This window comes from Phodopus roborovskii, unplaced genomic scaffold (assembly GCF_943737965.1).
Source record: "Phodopus roborovskii unplaced genomic scaffold, PHOROB, whole genome shotgun sequence".
NCBI lineage: Eukaryota > Metazoa > Chordata > Mammalia > Rodentia > Cricetidae > Phodopus > Phodopus roborovskii.
Genome location: NW_026126511.1, coordinates 26496769 through 26518412, shown reverse-complemented (window position 1 = coordinate 26518412; position 21644 = coordinate 26496769). Strand labels below are relative to the sequence as shown.

The 21644-nt window shown below is 34.1% G+C and overlaps 1 pseudogene; it reads right to left on the bottom strand.

The window, feature by feature from the left end:
* Positions 1–811: 811 nt before the first annotated feature.
* LOC127230449 (protein FAM133B-like) lies at positions 812–18270 on the bottom strand (annotated as a pseudogene).
* Between the last annotated feature and the right edge of the window lie 3374 nt (positions 18271–21644).

The following is a 21644-nucleotide window of genomic DNA, read 5'->3' as shown; positions in this document are numbered from 1 at the left end:
ACCAGTGTCTTCCATACAATTCCTCTCCGAAGCCAAAGTGTAGCCAAATTATTTCAAATGGCATAAAACAACCTAACCCTAAAAAACATTCAGTTGTTATTACTGAAGTGGAGGTAAACTCCAGAGCTTTGGGGGCATTCTCATGCTGCAAAGGGTATCTCTGGTTCTTATGAAGCAGCATACAAGACAGTCTACAGATGCCATTAACCTCAGTCAAGGGTGGGACTGATGGTGCCCAGCTCTGATCCTCTAAGAAACATGGCTACTATGTCCACAGAAATACTGTGAGATCAAAGGCTTGCTCTTCTGGTAGCTAAAGAGATAGCAAACTACCCTCCCTTCAAAAGCTTCTTCCCCAAGAAAATCAAAATATACATGGGGAAAAATTAAAATACATTTACCTACAGAGTAAGGACTTTGAAATTTTAATGTAATCCCTACTTTGAAATTTTTTAATACAGTCAGCTCATTGTTTCGGGTTATATCTTAAAGATGGATCCAGATTTAGTTTCTGATGATTTAGCCTACGTACTTCTATTAAAAATATTAGCTTTATTCCAAATGTCTTAACCACTAGAATGACTGCAAAGTACTATCTCCCAGATTCACCAAGACCTGGAAAGGAAAAGGTATTTCAAGCACAGGCAACAATCATGGCCTCCACACAGCAGTATCCGAGTGACTACTGACTAGTCCAGGACAAGTCTAAACAAGGGAATTCATGCACTTTACTCCTTATGGTATGTCATACTCTTCACAGCTGAGAGCTCCCTCAACATTGCACTCTGTAAGGACCCTGGTCTTCCAGATGCTAGGGTGAGTCTGAACGTGAACCCACAGCCTTCTTTTTCTTCTTGCTGTGCTTCTTATGCTTCCGTCTCTTCTTGCCTTTGTCTGTTCTCTCGTGCTCTTCTCCACTTTTCTTCACCTTTGCTTGCACCTCTTCATAATCTGATTCTGACGACGATTCTATCGTCATACAGCTTTCTTTCTTTCTTTTTTCTTTTTCTTTTTCTGATTCCTTTGGTGTCCTTTTCTTTCTCAGTCACATCCTTTGACTTCTGTTTTGAACTGTCCTTGCTATCTGAGTTGGAATCTGACACTGAGTTCTCAGAAGACTTAACAGCAACGACTCTTCTTTTTTCATCCTTTTTGTTTGGTTTTCATCCTCATCTTCAGAATCTGAAGAACAGCTGGAAGAATCAGAGCTCAATGAAGAAAAAGATGAATACTTACTGGATTTCTTATTTTCTTTATTCTTTCTCTGTCTTTTTTGGATGATCTCTCATTTCCACTTAATAATTTTTCTCTGTGTTTTACTAGTTTTTTTTTTTTTTTTTTTTTTTTTTTTGTCAATTCTCTTTCATGTATTATTCAAATTCAGCCAAAATTTTGGAACCCTTCTTTTTCTTTTCTAACTGCTCCTTTACTTCCTCCCAGGTAGGCCCTGGTCGGTTCAGATAGACCTCTATTGTTGGCCCTGAAGACTAGATTGCACCCCTTGATTGAGCCATCGCTATTGGATTCCTGTAGGCTATGCGATTGTCTGAGGACCGCCCCACATGGCACAGGCTCAACCAGAAGCAGAATCGGGCCTGCCGCAAGTCCTCCCAAAGCCCAGTAAGTTAATTACTTTTGAGAGAAAAATAATGTAAGGAGCTTGAATTTTACTAACTGTAAGCTTTTTTGCATTTTTAAAGCATTTATTCATTTTTGAAACACATAGGCTGATTTTTATATTACTATGTTTCACTACAGAGCCAAACTTAGTTAACTGATGCCATATTTTAATGTTTCACTTAACACTAATTTCCCATTCATATTCTATATGAATCATCTGGGAATTTTAAATAAGCAATATCTTTGTCAGAAAAATAACAGTATTTGATAAAAAATAAAGTTAGTGAAAGTTCTAAAGTGTAGCTTTTGAAAACAGCAGATAGCTAGAAAACTTATAGACAATATTTGTTTAATCAAATTATTGATTTATAATGAATAACAAAGCTGAAAGTACATCTCTTAGAAAACAAGCAAGAATGAAAAAGTAAATAGCTTACAGAATATAACATATATTAACAAAATTACAAAAAGTAAACAGAAATAACAGGACGTCATAACACAGAAAATTGGGGGAAATACATGTGTTTTTGTGTACCATTTTTCTGTTTTCTTTTTTATAATTGAAAATAGATTGCTTTCTTATACAATACAACCTAACTTAGTTTCTTGCTCAACTACTCCCTTTCCCTTCCCATCTCCCCCAGAGAAAAGATCTTCAAACAACTAACAAATGTTATCATCCAATGAATAATGCATCGTTGACTTTTCCGTTGCTGTGATAAAATCTCATGATACGAATTGCCTTAAATATAAAAGGTTTATTCTGGCACACATATCCTGGGTGGGATTGAGGATGGTGGTAATGGTGGTGGATGTGAAGGCTATCATGGTCAGAAGGCATGGCCAGTCAGCAAAAGTTGAAGTAAGAGAAGAAAACCAGGTGAGCATATTTTTATTCACACACAGGAATCAGAAAGAGGGAGAACAGGAAGTGAGTCGAAGACATAAACCCTCATAGCTTACCTCTAACTTCTACAGATGAAATAATGTTAACAGTGGTTCATGGTATATTATTCAAAATTTGAAAAACCATTTCTGCTCTGAAAAGACCTTTGTTAAAACTGCTTTAGGCCCATTTTATTTATTATTATTTTTTTTATCTTATGGGCTTCTCTCTCTCTCTCTCTCTCTCTCTCTCTGTCTCTCTCTCTCTCTCTCTGCTTCCCTCTGTCCCTGTCTTGTCTCTTCTCTCTCTCTCTTTCTCCCCCACCTCTCTCTCTCACTTTGATAGAAATAGGACAGATTAGTACAATTCTTAACTAAAGATTCTTATCAATGTATGTGCCACTGTTAGTAGTTTTATCTTCTACAGAGTAGTAGTTTCTTAATCTGATTCTTCTACGCAGAAATTTGTTTGCTACTCTATGCAAGCATATAATTGAAAGTTTATCATGGCAATTTAAAGTTAGGAAGTCTGCTCAAGTCAAGAGATGCTGTATTAGATAATTTATAACAATCTACTTCTCTTGTACTTTTTGTAAATTTTTTATTTCATATATATTTTCCCATTTCTCTGTATGTATCATTGACTATTTCTTCAATGAATATTTTAAACAGAAGGAAAAAAGAAACATACATGGCCAATTACATAGCACTTACTTAAAAAGAAATACACAGCTACAAAATGCTATAGATAAGGAATTATTAATAATATAATTAAAAGAAGAGGGCACTAATACATAAGATCAGAACTTATATGAATTTAAATGCTATACATACTTTTGTAAATTGACTGTTGTATAAAATGGAAAGGATATTTAGGGCTTCCATACCATTTCAGAACAAAATAAATTGGAAAGACATCATTTCTTATGCAAACAACAGTTTTCTCTATGCATAGCAAAGATACTAACATCTTCAGAAAAGGGTCAAGGACCTGAAGGCTTTTAATTTTGTGAAAACATAGTATCTGTAAGAGACATGCAATTGTTATTAGATGAATGCAAAATTGATAGTTTGGAAATAAGTATAAGTATTTGAATTAAGTAATTTAAAATGATAGACCTTGAGGTGAACCAAAACGAGCAAAATAACAGTATGCTTTTTTTATTTTCATATACTTCTAATTGATCATACCTTTACATGAAATTATTGTAGAACATTTATTTCCATCTGTCTTGGAGGTTAAATGAGATCCATTTACTTTAGCTACCCCCAACACCCCCCCAAGTGTTAGAATTGACATGTATGATCAGGTAAATTTATGGGTTTTTTTAAACATTTTCTTCTCTTGTCTTACAATATTAAAACTTTTGAAACTAATTTGCTTTCATGCCTCTTACTTATATATATATATATATATATAGATTCTCTATAAATCGAGTCTTCTGTGTCTTCTATATGGCTTGCTTTATCACTATAGAAAAATTGGTATTTTCAGTTTTTTGTAACAGTAATTGATTAAAGTGATAATGAGATCTTTTTGAGGGAAGTGTCTTCTAAAATATAACCTATATACTATAGAATATTTAAGATGCTGTACATAGTCACAAGTCAAATAATCTTGAAGAACAATATATATAAAACATTCATTCTAAAATGACAAACAATAAGATTTTTATGGACAAAGTCAAATTTGAACAATGAGTACTGTGGCTATCTTCTTTATAGATAAAAAATTATTTATTATGAGAATTATTTTTAAGTTGTCACATTTCTGAAACAAAATAAATGTTTCTATTTATAATACAAATCGCACATCCCAAATAAAAACTGTAAATGTCTTCATATTCCCTCAATGATTTAAAAATCATGATATTTAACAGACAAAGAGTTAAATGTGAATATCTTGGTAAGAGATCAGTGTCATCTCACTATTAGTCATGTTTTGTTTGCTTTAATTCCCTATTAGCCTTTCTTACTTACCTCCTAGTATCAAAATAATACTCCCTATTATATTATTAATTATTCCCTTTACATATATCTCATTTATTAGTAATGTAAGGGTGTCATATTTGTACCTGAGTGTGGAAATATATTCTATAAATGTTTGTTTCTTTTATGATATTTCAAAGTAAAAATGTTGTTATGTTGTGTGCAAGTGTTTAATCCCAAACTGGTAAGGCAAATTCAAGATCTCTATGAGTTCCAGTGCAATTAGATCTAGTTTGCTAAATCCAGGCAAGTTGGAGCTATCTACAAGTAGGACCTTGTTTCAATTATCTTCTTGTGGTAGAATATCTCACACATTCATACTGTACTGTCATGCTACAATGTTTGTTCAAGAACCATTACATTTTAACACCATCTTATTAGTTTTGACATATTAATGAAATTAGTTGAACTTTAGAAGAAAAATGATTATTTAAAACTTTACCCTATTCTTTAATTTTTTTCACCCTTGCATCTTGGACTCCACTAGAGATTAATAATTCAAATGTTGTCCAATATGCTCTATGGTTTATTTGCATTCTATGTTCTCTCATCTTTTTCTCTTTGGCATATTGACAGAAGTGGCACCTTAGTATAGTCCCTTTTTTCCCGTGGGTTTTTAGAAGTTTTCATTGTTTTAGTGGGAGGCAGAATGAGTTGAAGGCAAATTTCTGGATAACTCTGAGCATTTGTCCCAGGTTGAATCAATTGTTCTGTCTCTTGCACTGATGAAGTGTGAGGAACGAATACATTGATTACTTAATGGGCTCTTAGCTTTCAAACATTTTGTTCAGTCAAGCAGTTGCATGCTTTCAATTTTCTTACATACGCCAATCTCTTAATATTGAAATCTTTATTTATAAATAGATTTTAGTTCTTCCACAGAATCTACATATTTGGGCCCTAGACACAAAGTTGTCCTTGAAAGATGTTTGCTAGGAAATTGAGCCAAGCTGAATCATGGATAGTATAAACGAGAATAGGATCAAAAAGGGCAGAAGCAATCTTTATAATGGCTTAGAGTTCCAGCCCATGGGACATCAGATGGTTAGAAAACAGACTAACTCAAGCGATAAAGCTGACACAAAGGTAGCCAATGTAAGCCTCAAGGGCTGAGTGGGTTATGATCTCATTAAGTGATGGTTTTCTGCTTTCCTCTTGATTGGAAATAAAAGGAAAATAAAAGTGCATGCATTTAACTTCTTAACAAATTATCTAATAAAATATATACTTTTTTTGTTTGTGAACCAGAGGAAGTAAGGAACTGCAAATATAGTTTAAAATGAAAAGTATAATGGTGTCCCAGAAAAAAAAAAAAAAAAAAAAAAAAAAAAAAAAACTTTCTTCTGATAAAATCAAAAATCACTTAGAAACTCTTGGTTTTAGAAAATATTAGTTTGGTTTATGAGAGCAGTTCTCCTGATCCAGCATTGGGAAGTACAAAGAAAGTCAACCATTATCACCATGTTCAAGGTCCTAAATATAGGCACTATTTGATCCAGACTGTTTGGTGAGAAAACATGAATATGAACACACAGGGGAAAGGTACTGGAATTAAGGAAGCTATTTTCATGATGCAAGTCTTGTTCATCCAGTTTTCCTGAAGCCCAAGCCATTTTAATAACAGCCTATATGTGGCGTTTCAGCTGAATATCATATTTTAATGAAAGAAAACAATGCAAGAAGCATCCTTAGAAGATGGTAGCTGAGTATTTCCAGTGTTCAAATCTAAGGGAAAGAGAAAAATGTTTGTTTGTTGTTGTAGTCTATTCTTTTATTTTAGTGGTTATAATGTAATTCTTCTGTCAAATCCTCCCATATATCCACCTTTATGTCTTTCAAATCCATGATCTTTTTATCACCAATTGTTGCTAAATGTTTATATGCATCTATATACCAAAATATGACCAGCTCTGTTTGTGTAATGTTACATTTATGTATATTTTCAGGGCTCAGCATTTATTAACTGATAATCAATTGGTGCTATCTTATCGGGGGAAGAATATTTCTTCCACTCTCAAGAACACTTGATTGCCTATAGTGATTTTTGTAGGGTTGAGACATTTTGGGATTTTGCCCATTGACTTTAGCATGTGGATTATTGTTGTCCTTGTTCAGCTCAAGTTTAGGCAGACATGTTGGTGAGAATGCACTGGCACATCTTCTGACAGCATCCAGGAGCAGGCTATGAGAAGGCACTAACAGTACCTTGCAATTCTTTGCAAGAGTGAGTAGAACTCATCCTAGGACATTTGTTATTTCAGAAGTAAAAGTGAACTGTTCAGGTGAAACAGTGACTAGATTTTGTCTTCTGAAACCATGGCCGATGACTGTCTACCCTTATTTAAATATTTTATTTCTTTTAACTTCAGTATTCCTGAGGGAAGATAGTAACTACCAAATTATACTTGATATTTGTACCATCCATTGTGGATAAATCAATAAGATTTAGTCTTTAAAATATGTGTGTATTTCACCTAGACAACCTAACACAGACATTTGTGTCATATGTTGGAAGTTAAGAAGTCCCCTAAAGGTAAAAAAATGATGTTCTTTACCCATAGGAGTTAAAGTAAGACCATTTTTCCTTTTTAATTTCCTTTACTATTCAGCACTTATGTCTTTGGACAGTCTGTCAGTTGTCAATAAGAAGAAAGTCTTTTCATTATGAGCTAAAAAGTACTTTATTAGCTATCACTGCAACAAGTGACAGTGTCCCAGACTCCTTACTGCCTTGAAATTCTCCCATCAGAGAGGTTGATCAGCAAGCCCCACAAGCACCACATAAAGGATATAGCAATCAAGGAAAGGTCTTTGAGCTGGGCATTTGGGGTATATGCCTTTAATCCCAGCACTCTGGGAGGCAGAGGCAGGCAGATGTCCATTATTTCAAGGCAAGGCTGGTCTACAAAGTGAGTTCCCAGGATAGACTGCAAAGCCATATACAGAAACCCTTTCTCAAAAATAAATAAATAAACAAAAAGAAAGAAAGAAAAGGTCTCTTGTAAGGTCCACACACAAAGTTATAGAAACATATGGCAAGATCACAGGACACATATTTGTGCCAAGATAACTTAAACAAATAAATGTGTTTATTCTCTTTAGATGGACCAGAAATTAGCCACTAAAAATAGTGTTGGCCCTTCCTTGCCTGGGATTGGGGTTCATATAGGGTGGTTCATATAGGGTTGAAAGATTGCCTTGGAGCCTGTCCTGGAACTAGCTCTTGTAGACCAGGCTGTCCTTGAAATCACAAAGATCAGCCTGCCTCTGCTTCCTTAGTACTGAGATTAAAGGTGTGTGCCTTTACTACTACCTTGTTTTTACATGCAGTCTTAAGATTACATTAGATTTGATAATGGTATTTTAATATTAAAAGGTCTTAACTTTATGTCATCCAAAAAAAAAAAAAAAAAAAAAACCCAACAACTTATGCTTGAGAAAAATACTGTGTTGCTAAAAGTGGTCAGTACATTACCCTCATAAGAGTATTTTCAGTATATATGAAGTTATTTGAAAGCCATTAGACAATACAATTTGTTCAAAATTCTGTATCATCTTCTAAAATTGAGGAAATGAGCACATCATCATTGGAATTTATGTGTCAATTATGTAAAATTTTACTGACATATCACAATTAATTATTTATATAAAACAGTACTTGTTTTCAAAAATTTCTCAATTTTTTGGAGACATTATTCTACAATGACTGTAATGGGTACTTTCTACTGTAAACTTCTACAAACACCTAGGAATTAAATCATTAAACAACTCTGAGAGATTTTTTAAATTATATTAGTGTTTGTCATCTTCAAGGAATTAAATTAGGTTAGACATTTCTGGTAGATCCACATTAACTGTAAGCAGCACCATCCAATGAGATGTTCTAAAATGAATGAAAGAGGAAAGTGAGCTGGATGCTATATTCCATGTCTCTGGTCTTCCCAACTACAGACAAATATGACCAAAAAACATCAAATTCTTTCTTTCATGATTTCTTCACTATGTTGAGCTGTTTCCTGGAATTAGGAAGCTAGATCCACTCCTTTCTCCAAGTTGCTTTCCTCAGTTATTTCTCAGCTGTAAGACAAATAACTCAAAGAGTTGTTACTCAATAGTGTTAGAAACAGGAGCATGATACTTCTATCATTAAAGTAAAACATGAACTAAGGAAACAAAGAAGAATGAGCTCATCAATTAATGTAAATGAGAAAGGAAATCTGTTAGAATAAGGAGAAAAACAAATGCAAGCCAAGACATACATACATACATACATACATACATATATGAGGTCTCCACAACAAAATTTGGGTGTAATCAAAGAAGCTGTATCCTGAAGTAATGAAGAAAAGAAAAATATATTTAAAATTGAAATTAAATATAAAAATTTGTATTCTTACTTACCATGATATTTTATAATGATGTAGAATATCTTTATTATCTACAATTTAAAACATTTTATTCACCACCAGCTTTGAGTGTAAAAAAAATGTATTTCATGATAATAGATTACAGGAGTCACTGAAATAATTATATTGGTAGCATTATTATGATGAACCATACGGAAGTTAAAAACTACGATTGACATTGATGTTAATGTATAATATGAATGTAAAGTATGTAATGAATACTTTGCTGAAAGACCAGATATAATTAAATCACTATGAAAATATTTATATTGGCATGCAAGTTCCTCCTGTTTATAGATGTACTCCCATTTGCTCTAGAGAAAACTGCCAAGTTAATGACCTTTAGAGTGATGGCAGCATCATCTGTCAGTCTTCTCTGTAATTCTCTCCAGGCTCTGGCAGACAAATACATTTTCACATGCTATAAAAAATTAAGTATCAAAATAATATCAAAACATCTTTGCGGGTCTGATAAAGGAGCCTAATGCAAGGACAATGAAAGTTAAACTTTTCTAAACTTGTCATACCTAATTTCACATATTTTAGAAAAATAGAATAATTCTTTAAAAGTTTCAGAGAATAAAGACACAAGATATTTTACAAGGAGATGTGAATAGTAGTGGGAAAGAGCTATGGCTCAGTTAAACAGTACCAATTATTTGTTTTCATTGGTTACTTCTATAGAAAATTATAAGTACACATGCAAAGATGACAGATAAGACCATAGTGTGAAAAAGTTAGCATTGATCCTGGATTGTACAGACCTATGAGTCTCTAACTCAATATTAATATTTATACTATTTTTCTACAAGTCTTCTATCTCATGAATTTACAGGGTAAATCAAATAACACATTTTTACTATGTACATGCATGTACTTTGCATTGTATCTCAGAGAGATTTATTGTTTGTCTCTAACAAACAGAATCCTTTGAATCAGAGACATCTATAAATATAAGTATTAGTCACACAGAGTTACCTACCAAGAAAATGTTCACTATCCAAGCAAAGCCCTGTTGGAAGGAATGTACTGTAATCTCTGATTGTATTTTATATTAAGGAGGTCATTATCTATGCTGAGATGAATCTTCAGCGTTCACAGTGAGCAGAAATTCTTATGTGTTGGTGAAGGCTGCATTTTCAGTCAAAAGTAAGGTGAAGACTGCATTTTCAGTCAAAAGAAAGTCTGACACTGTAAGGACTTTAGAACAACTGCAATTGAAATTTACCAGTTGATGTAGAATTGTACTACAGCATTCTTTGGCAAAGCCTAATTGCTGCTGTCCTGGCAAAGAGACTGTTTTCATACCATTCCTCTTCGAGAGGCTGATAATTGAGGAATAGAAAACAACTTGATAATCTCTACTTGTATTATTGTTTAAAACAAATAAAATTGTCTGTAGCCTTACTCCTTTATTTGGTTATTTTTCTTTTGGAGAAGAAAGTTAAAATAAAAAAAAAAAAAACTGTTTTGTTTTCATGAATTGGATTAGGCAGGTATTTCCTTCCTTTTAGGAAGTTCCCTCTGTCTAAAGCTCATCCATGTCCCTCTTACTAAGAAGCTATTTCCAGGGGACATTCACATTCATGGAGGAAGACTCTTCCTCAGGACAGACACTTCTGACTTGTTTTCTTTCTGCCAGAGCATAAAATGTCATGATCATATCTTTTTAATCAATTTATTAATTAGTTTTGAACCATTAGCACAAATTCCTCTCCCTCCTTTCCTCCCAGTTCATACCCCAACCACTCCTCTTCCCCTAACCCCTAGCCAATTATCCTTTCTCTTCAGAAAAGAGCAGGCCTCCTATGCATATCAGCCGGGCATGGCCTATCAAGTTGCATTAAGACTTGGCATCACCTCTATTACTAAGGCTGGACAAGTCAACCCAGTAGGAGGCAAGGATACCAAAAACAGATAATAGAGTCAGAGCCAGAGTATGGAGGGAGACGGGAATGGTCATCTCTTAAATTTATCGCATTTCCTACCAGTAGTAGGTTGATAGATACAGTCCCTTAGCAACTGACCATTGTCTTGACATAGAACTCTATCTGCACAACCTGTGTCTCTATCAAATCAGTTTCTGGCATTAATGATAACCTCATTATCTTCCTGATAGGGGGAGACTTGTCTCTCTCTCTCTTTCACTTCTACAACAACACATTGCTCAACAAGCCGTGTCTGGCTGTTGGAAAGGAACACCATACTATGGTTGCTAGATGTTAATCTGCCCAATTATTATTAGTTGTAAACCTGACACTATTCTATACCCATTTCTCCAGATCTTGCTGACCATCTATATGACCATCTATATTTCGTATACCTGCTGTGTCTCAGAAGAGAATTCACACAAAGTTTTGGAATTTTCAGTCCTTCACTCACTTGCACTGAAAAATATGTCTTGTTTGGCTCTGGAATCTGTTTCAGCCATATATAACCTTCTTTGAACTATTTAGTTTTCTAGCAGATGAACTATGCTTCTTCCTGCCTATAATCCTCTAAAAACCTCAGCCTTTGCCTGGAGATGCTCACACAGACAATGAACTACATTCTGAGCATAAGGGAATTCATGGCAGGAAAGCTTATAATTGGTATTGAAACCTCCATAAAGAAAAACAGACATACAAGTATCTCTTTGGTACTAGTACTCTGTATGTGTCATGGTATTTGAAGTATATTGGTCAGAGATACCAACAATGAGGGGGACTGGTTTTTATAAGCTCTTGGCTTTCGGTAGACAAGAAATACTGAGCTAAGGACTAACAAATATTTTCATTTTATTTTTCAAATTATAAATTAAGCAGAAGATATATCTCCTCCCTTTGCTCCCTACAAACTTGTACATATACCCTTCCCCACTATATTTGAAATTCACATTCTTTTCTTCATTAAATATTATTCACTGAATATGTATTTCTAATACAGTCTGTAATTATGTGATTTTTCTACTCTTTGGCTTTTTGAAGGGCCCTGCCACCAAGCACCCAAGTAAATTATTTACAGAAACTTATTAATACTTATGAATGCCTGGCCTTAGCTTGTCTTGCTTCTAGCCAGATTTTATTATCTAAAGTTAACCCATCTACTATTTCCTCTAGCCTCTCTCTCTCTCTCTCTCTCTCTCTCTCTCTCTCTCTCTCTCTCTCCTGCACATCTTTCTTATTCCAAGGCTGTTTGGTTGGCTAGTCCCTGATGTTCTCCTCTCGTTCTCTCACTCCTCTCCCATCCTCAATTTTTCTTCTATTTAACACTCTCTCCTATCCTTGACCCTGCCATTCAGCTTTTTTAATTAGGATCACCAGTTATTTCAGACAGGCACAGTAACACAGCTTCACATATTTAAACAAATGCTGCATAAACAAAAGTCACTCACCTTAAAATAATATTCCCCAAATTTCCCATTTTTATATAAATAAGTGGTTTAGAGCTTTAACATAATAAACTATATACAACAAAACAGTTATCAAGTAATAATTAATTTACAATATCCTGTTCATTTATAGTTAGCATACTCGGAGACAATAATGCAGTATCTATCCCATCTTAGTAAATCTAAAGTTTTAGATTTAATTTCTATCCTACCTAAGGAGAACTACAACTGTCCAGTTGTCAATTCCATCAAAACCACCAGAAAGATATATTATTATTATTTAAGTGAATAAAATGCATTAAAAACAGCTTCCAATGCAATGAGTCTAGAAATGATAGAGACATCTGACTACCTGGGCAGTTCCCTAAAGTTTTTCTGCAACATTGTGTCATCCATCTTCAGTCCATAGGCCCATAGTATATAGTAGACTTTTCAACCTAGAAAGAAATTGTTAAGACTGCCCTGCATATATTGTCAGTTTGTCAATCACTTCCTGTGTCCTGCAGAATATCTAGCAGTTTCTTCTGTGAAACAGGAACCCTGATGGACCATTCTGCCTTGTTTTGATAAAGTTCGGTAGTCACTTTCCTGTGTGTCCTGCATTTCCAGTCTATATAACATACTGTCAAGCATTCCAGGCAGGAGCAGTTCCTTGCCCAAATGGCTAGCCTTATCAGAATTAAAGAAAACTTTATAAGGGGTTTCTTTGATGCCTAACATCTTTGAAATTATTTGGAGCTGTCAAGAGCAGGTGTGTCTCATTGTCATGAAAAGCTCTAAGTTATCAAAACATTTTAATGTCTTTGAAAGGTTTGAAGACTGTCTACAAAATATGTATGATCTGGAAATCACATCTACATATTTGATTGCTATAGGTGACTAACTATTGACTTGTGTTTCTCTATTATCCTAAATAATAATAGCTTTTAATCACAAGAGTTCTACCTTACATTTTTTTAAATGAACTGCCTAGGTAAAATACCTTAAGTAAAAGCAGAAGCATATATACAATATGTTCTAAAAAGTAATCATATATATATATATATATATATATATATATATATATATATTTAAGCCAGAGTAGAGACATATATACAATATAACAAAAATTGAAATCTATGTCAAAATTTTTAAAATCCTTTAAACAGAAACATATATACATGCATATATAGTATTATAACAAGAATGACCATAAATTTATATCAATATCCAAAGTCCATTAAACAAAAGGAAAAACATGTATAGTGTAACAAAATTGACTTTGAAATTGTGTTAGTATGCCAAAATCCATGTAAAGTCAAAATATGTGGAATTAATAGTTATCTTTTATTCCTATACTATCCTAAAATATAACAAACATCCACAAACCACAAAATAACTAAAGATCACCTACACTATCCTTGGGAATATTATTGTAGCTTTCTCTATGTTTCTTTCTGCTGGCTGTGGGCAAATACATCCCCACCATTCACAAAGAAAAAAAATGGAGATAATTACCAAGTCCTGGGAAGCCCAGGTATCACCTTTGTTGATATCAACTGTTAAATTTCAGCAGCTCTCTCCACCTCACCGAACCAAGTCTTTTTGTACCTGGAATGAATCCACAGCCACTTGTTTCCCATGGGAACAGAAGCAAAACCGCTTCTCCAAAGCATTTCATCTCTGAAGTTCCACTTTACAAATGCATTTCTGTGACTTCCATTTGAAACTTAAGTCATTCTTAAAATATCTAGGCTGGTGTATTTCCTGAGTTCCTCTTTCAATTCCAGGTCTCAAAGCAGGTGTCCTTTGTTTTTCACCAATTAAACAATTAATTAAAAATTAATCCAACAACATACAGGATCCAGACTCCCTATCTATTGCCCATTTCTACATGACTTATTCTTTTTTCATTACTTTTATTGTCTTTAAAGGTTTAATTCTATTATTTTTAAACTAATTATTGCTTTCTATGATGGTCAATACCCATTTTCTTTCTTTCTTAAGCCTATGCACATTGTAAAACACACTGGAGCCCTTTTAAAGGATTTTCCATTCTGCAAATCTTTTACTGTCTATCTCTAGGCTCTTTTGACCACAGAGGTGAACATTAAACCCTTAAGCTACTACAACTGAGTCTCTTTATTGGTTCTGACCACTCTCAGGTAGGGTTGTGAAAGTCAAACCTAGAGTTCACAGCCTGGTGGGAGACACATGACCAAGAACCACATTAAACCTTTCTAGCTACAGAAACCTATATCTGTGTTGGTATAAGGGATTTTTACTTACCTTGTTGTTTGTAGTTTTATTTAGCAATGTCAGCTGAACAGCAAGCCTCTTGAAGATGTGTCTTTTTCCCCCCACTTTCTCAATCTCTAGATGAATATCTGAGCCCCGCAATAGCACGCCACTATGTAGCTGTTGAAGTCTCTCTCTCTCTCTCTCTCTCTCTCTCTCTCTCTCTCTCTCTCTCTCTCTCTCTCTTGACTTTTTGAGGGGCCCTGTCACCAAGGTCCTAAGTAAATTACACATTGAAGCTTACTACTTATGAATGCCTGGCCTTACCTAGTCTTGTTTCTAGCCAGCTTTTCTTATCTTAAATTAATGCACCTACCTTTTCCTTTGGGCTTTTCTCTCTCTCTTCTGTAAATCTTACATTCAATCCTACTCCATGGCTTGCTGGTGGCTAGTCCTTGTTGCTCTCCCTTTCCCCATCTCCTGTCTATTTATCCTCTGCCTGGCAGCCCCTATTGTCCTTGTTCCTGCCTCACTATTGGCCACACAGCTCTTTATTAGGACCACCAGGTGTTTTAGACAAACACAGAAACACAGCTTCACAGAGTTAAATAAATGCAGCAAAAACAAAAGTCACACACCCAAAAATAATGTTCAGCAACAATAACCTGTTTCTGTCTGTATAATGCTATCAGGGCTGATGGCTTGGCATTATACAGCCAAATGATTTTTTCTTCCTTGGAGAACACACACTCACATTCCCAGGTTCTTTCAGCTGTCTATATTTCTTTATGTAGGGATGAAGAATCACAAGATTTAACCCATCAACTTTGGCATGTTTTTTGTTTGTTTGTTTTTGTTTTGTTTTGTTTGTTTGTTTTGGTGTTACCCTTGTTTTCACTCAGTGTATACCAATGGGATATTCACATAAGCAACAGTCTAAATCAATGTCTGTTAGAGACTGGTGATTGTGAAGGGATTATTAAAAATTATCTATCCTGCAGTATAAAAGAGAAAACACAAAATAACTTCTATGAAAAGACAAGGAAAATGATAAAAGAAGGAACCCAATTTTTTAAGATAATACCTCACAACTAATTGAATATGAAGAAGTAAAGTTAATGCCTAAACATAGCATTCACCCATGTAATAGAGTCTTAGATACAGGGATGTACTCTCCATACTATCAAAAGAGAAATGTAAATACCAAGTATAAATGTTGGATCGATAAGGGAGTCCTACTTGCAAATACCAACTGCACATTGGTAGCACAAAGCCAGTGGAAGCAATCAGGCAGCATCAGGTTTGACTTAAAGACCGCTCTACATGCCTGACACTGAGTGGATAACCAGATACCTAATACCAGATAACCCAGTGAGCTAGAATAAAGTCAACTACAAACTACTGGAGCTTTAGAATGAAAGTAGCCTTAAAATGATTCTTCTATACTCATAAATCAGTGCTTTGTCAGCCCCCATCAGAAAAAGCTTCCTCCTGTAGAAGATGGGAAGAAATAGAGACACCCAGAGCCAATCTGTAGAAAGTCGGAAACCTTGGAACACTCAGCAATAAATGAGATGTCTGTATCAAGCCTTGGGAGTCATAGGAACCTGTGGAAGAGGAGGTGAAAAGAGTGTTGGAACCAGAGAGGGTGGAGGACCAAGAAAACAAATGTGACTGAAACAGTAATGTCGATGGACATATGAACTCACAGTAGCAGCATTCACAAGGCTTGCACAGGCATTTACAAGATAGTGTCCTAGAGCTGAAGAAGTGGACACAGGGACTGATCACTAACCGAGAAGCTAAATCTGATTGATAACCACTTGCAAATAGAAATTATTTTTCTCCAAGGAATTCACACTGAGGGAATAAAACATACTTACAGATAGACTGTATGCCAAGGCCTAGATGCCACCAGAAAATGAAATCAAATGATTGTTTGGAGGTTCTCTCACACTGTCATGTCATTTTAAACCTAACATGTTTAATGTACATGTATATACATTACATTCTCCTTTAATGTTTTTAAAGGGATTATTAGTGAGTGTGCAGACAAGTGGTTCTCTGTTTTTTATGCTTTCTCTTGGACTTTTATTTTTCCTTCTGTTTGTTTTTTGCTGTCCAAGTGTGCTAGTTTTTATTTTCCTTATTATGTTATGTTATTATTATCTTTCAGGCATCTCTTCTTTTATAATAAATGAAGAAAGGGTGTGGATCTGGATGGGAGGAAACATAAGAAAGAACTGGGAAGGTAGAGAGAAGGGTAACACAAGATATGTGAGAAAAAAATCATCTGTTTTATATAAAGGGTGAAAAAAAGAAAACAAAAAAACAAGAAAAAAACAAAACTCAAAAGAAAAGAAAAAAGGAGACTATTTGCACTGCAATAACTAGGCATAAAAGAGTGTAGCATGGGTTGGTGTTACATTATGTTTAGTTTTTCAAATAAATAATGTTTGACAACAAAAGGATAAACTTATAAAAATTGAGGTTTATTTCTAAAAGTGTCAACAGCTCTACTTGATAATACCCACAAATAGGTATGAGTTGGCAAAGGTTATATGTACATGTATAGACACCAAATCTTCTAAATTTTACCTACATAGTTTTTCTCTAGGCTTATGCTTGTTAGTTCATTTTTTCCAATATACATATATTTCATGATGTTCTTTAGGTTAGTATGTCCATTCTTTAGAACTCTACACAGAGTACTCAAAGATCTGTGATTTTCTCTTTATGTATATTCAAACCTAGTTCTTCATTCACACTATAGCTTGGCAGAAACATGAGGACTGACGTTTATCCTTGAAACCACCATCTTGAGTACCAAATCTCCTACCTAGTGTCTCCTAGATATTTCCCCGTGAATGTTCCAGTGCTATTATAAAAGTATCATGACAAAGATTTTCTCACAAATTCGCATTGCCTAGATTGCTTTAAATTTACCTATAGAAATAATAATATGTAGAATATAAAAAAATCTCTAGCCATATAAACCTGCAGTGATACATTATTTATGACTTATTAAAGCTTGCCTGACGCTTTCTGAAGATTCAGAAAGCAAAGCCAGCCTTAAGGTATAGAGATCAGATGGTCGTGGTACAAACCTTTAATCCCCGGACTCAGAATTAAGATGTAGATGGATCTCTGTTAGCTCAAAGCCACACTGAACTATGAGAAATTATCTATTCCTAAAGAGAAATAGTCCACACAAAGATATCAGCAGGTGGGATCACATGCCTTTTATCATGAGAGGTATTTAAGACAGGAAAAGGGTCTGGGAGATGGCATTCATTCTCCAGACACACTGGGGATAGGAAGGCATCCAGTCTGAGAGTTAGTCATAGCCATGTAGAGGAGAACATAAAAGTCTGTGAATCTGAGGAGCAGTGAAGTCAGGAGCTGTTTCAGGTACGAATCTTTGGTCTGAGCTGTGGTAAAAGCTAGTGGCTGGCTGTTTTGCTTTTCTGACCTTCCCCTTGAAGCTTGAATCAATATTAGTGTCTGCACCATTTATTTTTCATGTTCCATAAACCAATATCATGCTACAACACCTTTGTAAATGAAAAAAAAAGGCTTTGGAAACTTTCTATACAGAAGAGTTAAGAAATCTTAGAAACCAATGTCAATGAAGTTAGATATGTCATGGGACTTTCATAAGTGCACACTCACACACACACACACACACACACACACACACACATACACACACACACACACACACACACACACACACACACACACATATACAAACACACCAGAAGCTTCACTTACCAATGCCATCTTGTGCTAGATTCCAAAATACATCCTATAATTAGCAATATGGTACATATGTTAATATAAATCATTCCACATAAAATGCCAATATTAAGAAGTTCTTTAATATCATCCATCTACACTTAATTTTTTTCTCTTGCATGGACCATAAAATGAAAAAGAAAACATGCAACAATAGGCTGACACTTTTAATATTATTTACTGTGTATAAATGAAATTACTTAAATTATTTGCTGTTGCCAAATAGCTGTCAAAAGCAACTAAAAAAAGGTTATTTTAGCCTCAAAGCTAATATCTTTCCCTCAAATAAGAAAAGACATATTGGCATAATTTTGCCTATGGTGATGGGCGTGGCTTCAGGTCTTAATAGATCATGGTGAGAGTGAAAGAGACATGTGCTATGTCTTATGATACTTCCTCTGTTTCCCTGTTACCCCAGTACCACAGCCCATGAAATGATGCAGCCTACACACAAGGGAGGTATTCTTCAAAAAGAACTTCACAGACAGGCTCTAAGATAAGATTTTTCTCACTAATATTATAGCTAGATGTTTCTGAACTAATCAGGATGATGTTGAAAATTAACTACCAGAGGGTTTTTGCTTAAGAATTAAGATTTCCTATTAGCAACAGCAACGAATTTTCCTGTATGTGGCTTTTGCAAGTTCAAACTTCAGGTAACACTGGGCCTAGAGTCATAAAATTTTGCCCAGTTATTCAATGAACTGGAAATAATTTGTGTTCATATTCATAGTGAGACTCTATTAAAATAAAAAAGATGAATGAAAGATTTCTGGAAATTCTATAAGGGAGATTCACTTCCTTGTGAGAAAGAGTATGACACAATTTTGTTGTTTTGGTTTTTGTTTACAGCCTCACATCTTTCTTTTGGTGCTCTTTATACACAAGAATAACATATTTGGCAATGGTTGACACTAGTTAAATATTTGACCTTTATTAAATTGTGAACATCTATTTTCTCAGCTCCTGTGAATACTTGGTGTGGCATTTATTCATGTGAAGGCTGGATCAAGCAGCCTTGATTCTGTCATTTGTTTTAAACAAATGTATGCATCTTAAAGATCTCTTTGAAGCCTGGTTTCAATATACATTAAATGCAACTTCTCTTTGAATAACCCCAGAGAAAAACTTACGATGTTATTCTAGCTTGTTATACTTAATTCATTCTTGTCATCATTTAGTAGTAGAAAGTCTTTAATAATTGATAATGCTTTCTACATGAAATGTTGGATCACTATTCTGTTGTTCTGTTCACTTTAAGACATCGTAACTTTTACCACCAAGAGCTTCTTCAGTTCATCCATCCACCCTATTGGTTTTATTTCCATATTAACTCCTTTCAGAATACTGAACATTTCCAAGATTTAAGAAGTGTATCTTGGAGTAATGCAAATATTATACCTAGTGGGAAACACGAAATAATTATTTGACTACAATCTTGTATCTTTGTTGACAACCATGACCCATACTTGCCTAGGAATGAACCCTTATAGTTAGAGTCTCTCAATCATTATCAATTGTATGTAGATTTTATAATATGAGAATATTTCCCAGATGCCAAAAAAAGAAATTACTGTGCAAATGAAAACAACTAGCCTATAAACAAATAATTTGAATAAAACCCTTAACAGAATGTGGGATTCTGTAAACTCATCCTTTGTATTCTCAATGCTTTACCACAATGAGGACAAAATTAATCTGTTACTAATTTGCTCATAATGAAATATTTGTAAATTCATAAATCTTTTATAAAATAAAATATTCTGCATAAAAATAAATAAACGGTTAATCATGGTACCCACTCATGTGACTGGCACATTTTTTATTTTAACCAATGCTGACTATAAATACTTTCATACCTAATTTAGTGTAACATTTAGCAAGTAAATAGCTCCTAATGTCAAACCTCTTTCAGTCTGTACTCTATTTTGACCATATATACACTTCCTAATGCTATTCATTATTGGTATCTTTGTTTTGTTCCATCTCATGGTGATGAATTTGAAAGCATTAAGGAAAAGTAGATGAATTAGAGAATGATTCTTAAGGTAAAATGAAGTCAGAGACTTAATATACTTTTCCAATGACTTTTTTTTTTTTGTCAGGGGACTGTTATCTACTGTGTTGTAAGATATGTAAAAGATAAAGACTACATAGTTCTTAAATATGTACAAATATGGCACCTACTTTCAAATGCTTAACAAGTTGAGTTCATTGATAAAACATTTTCAACTCATTTCTTGGAATATGGAAATCATTTTGTTGAGTTTTATGGTAGCTCTAAAACAATAACCCAAGTTATAGCATATGAGAGCTCACATTACATTATTTCTATCAAGACTTGCTATTCTGTATAGTTTTTAAAATTGATGGAATTCAGAAATGTCTTGCTTAATATTTAGTGAGTCAGAATAAACTGCAAATGATCCAAGGTCAGGATTATTAGGTGCCAAGCTGCTTCAAAGTTAAATTTCTCAATAGTATTTTCCTCCAATAGTCTTTCTTCTTTGACTGGAGTTGCACATAGGTGGGCACATGGGTTTTAAATTGGTAATAAAGAGAATCCTTACATGGGAAATAATGCAAGAGTGCAATATCAGAAAATTATTCATTCAGATGTAAAGAAATGCTCTTTGTTTTCTTTTGCTGAGAAATGACTTCAACAAGAGGATATTGTCTCAACTTCTAGAATAACTAAAGAATTATATATATGGAATGTCAAAAACAAAAAAGATAATTATGCCTAGACATGAAGGTGTGTATAGAGTTAAGGGAAAGTAAATGATCAGAGTAAGTCTAAGTTACAAGATATACAATTCAATTTCATCTACTTCACAGGCATGAAAACCCATGAAGTAAATTTAGTCAGCTAGATTTATCTTATAGCTTGGAGGCATATATTTTACAACTATATTATTAATATTGCTATTAGATAAATATTTATTTGCTCAGGTGCTACATTAATTAAAGCCAAGGACAATGAGCATCTGGAGTATCTTCCAAAATAAAATGAAGTATGTTATAAGTCAGTTTACCATGTGCTTAAATCTTGGGCTTCAAACTATTGCATTCTTCCAGAGAAGGTTATTAAACTGAGAAGAACAAAGTTTCAGGTTTATACATCAAATGATAGTAGACTAGAATTACCCAATAAAGCAAAACCTTCCAACCTTGTCATTCATATTATTATGACTGTATAACACCCACAGAACTAGAAAAGAAAAAGTTGGCTATGGTTCTATTGTCAATTTATCTATTATTTTTCACTTTTGGTATCTCTCTTTGTAATTGATGTAGTAAGAAAAGAACTTAGCATAAATTTCATTGATTTTTCTGAAGAATAAATACATTATTGTGTT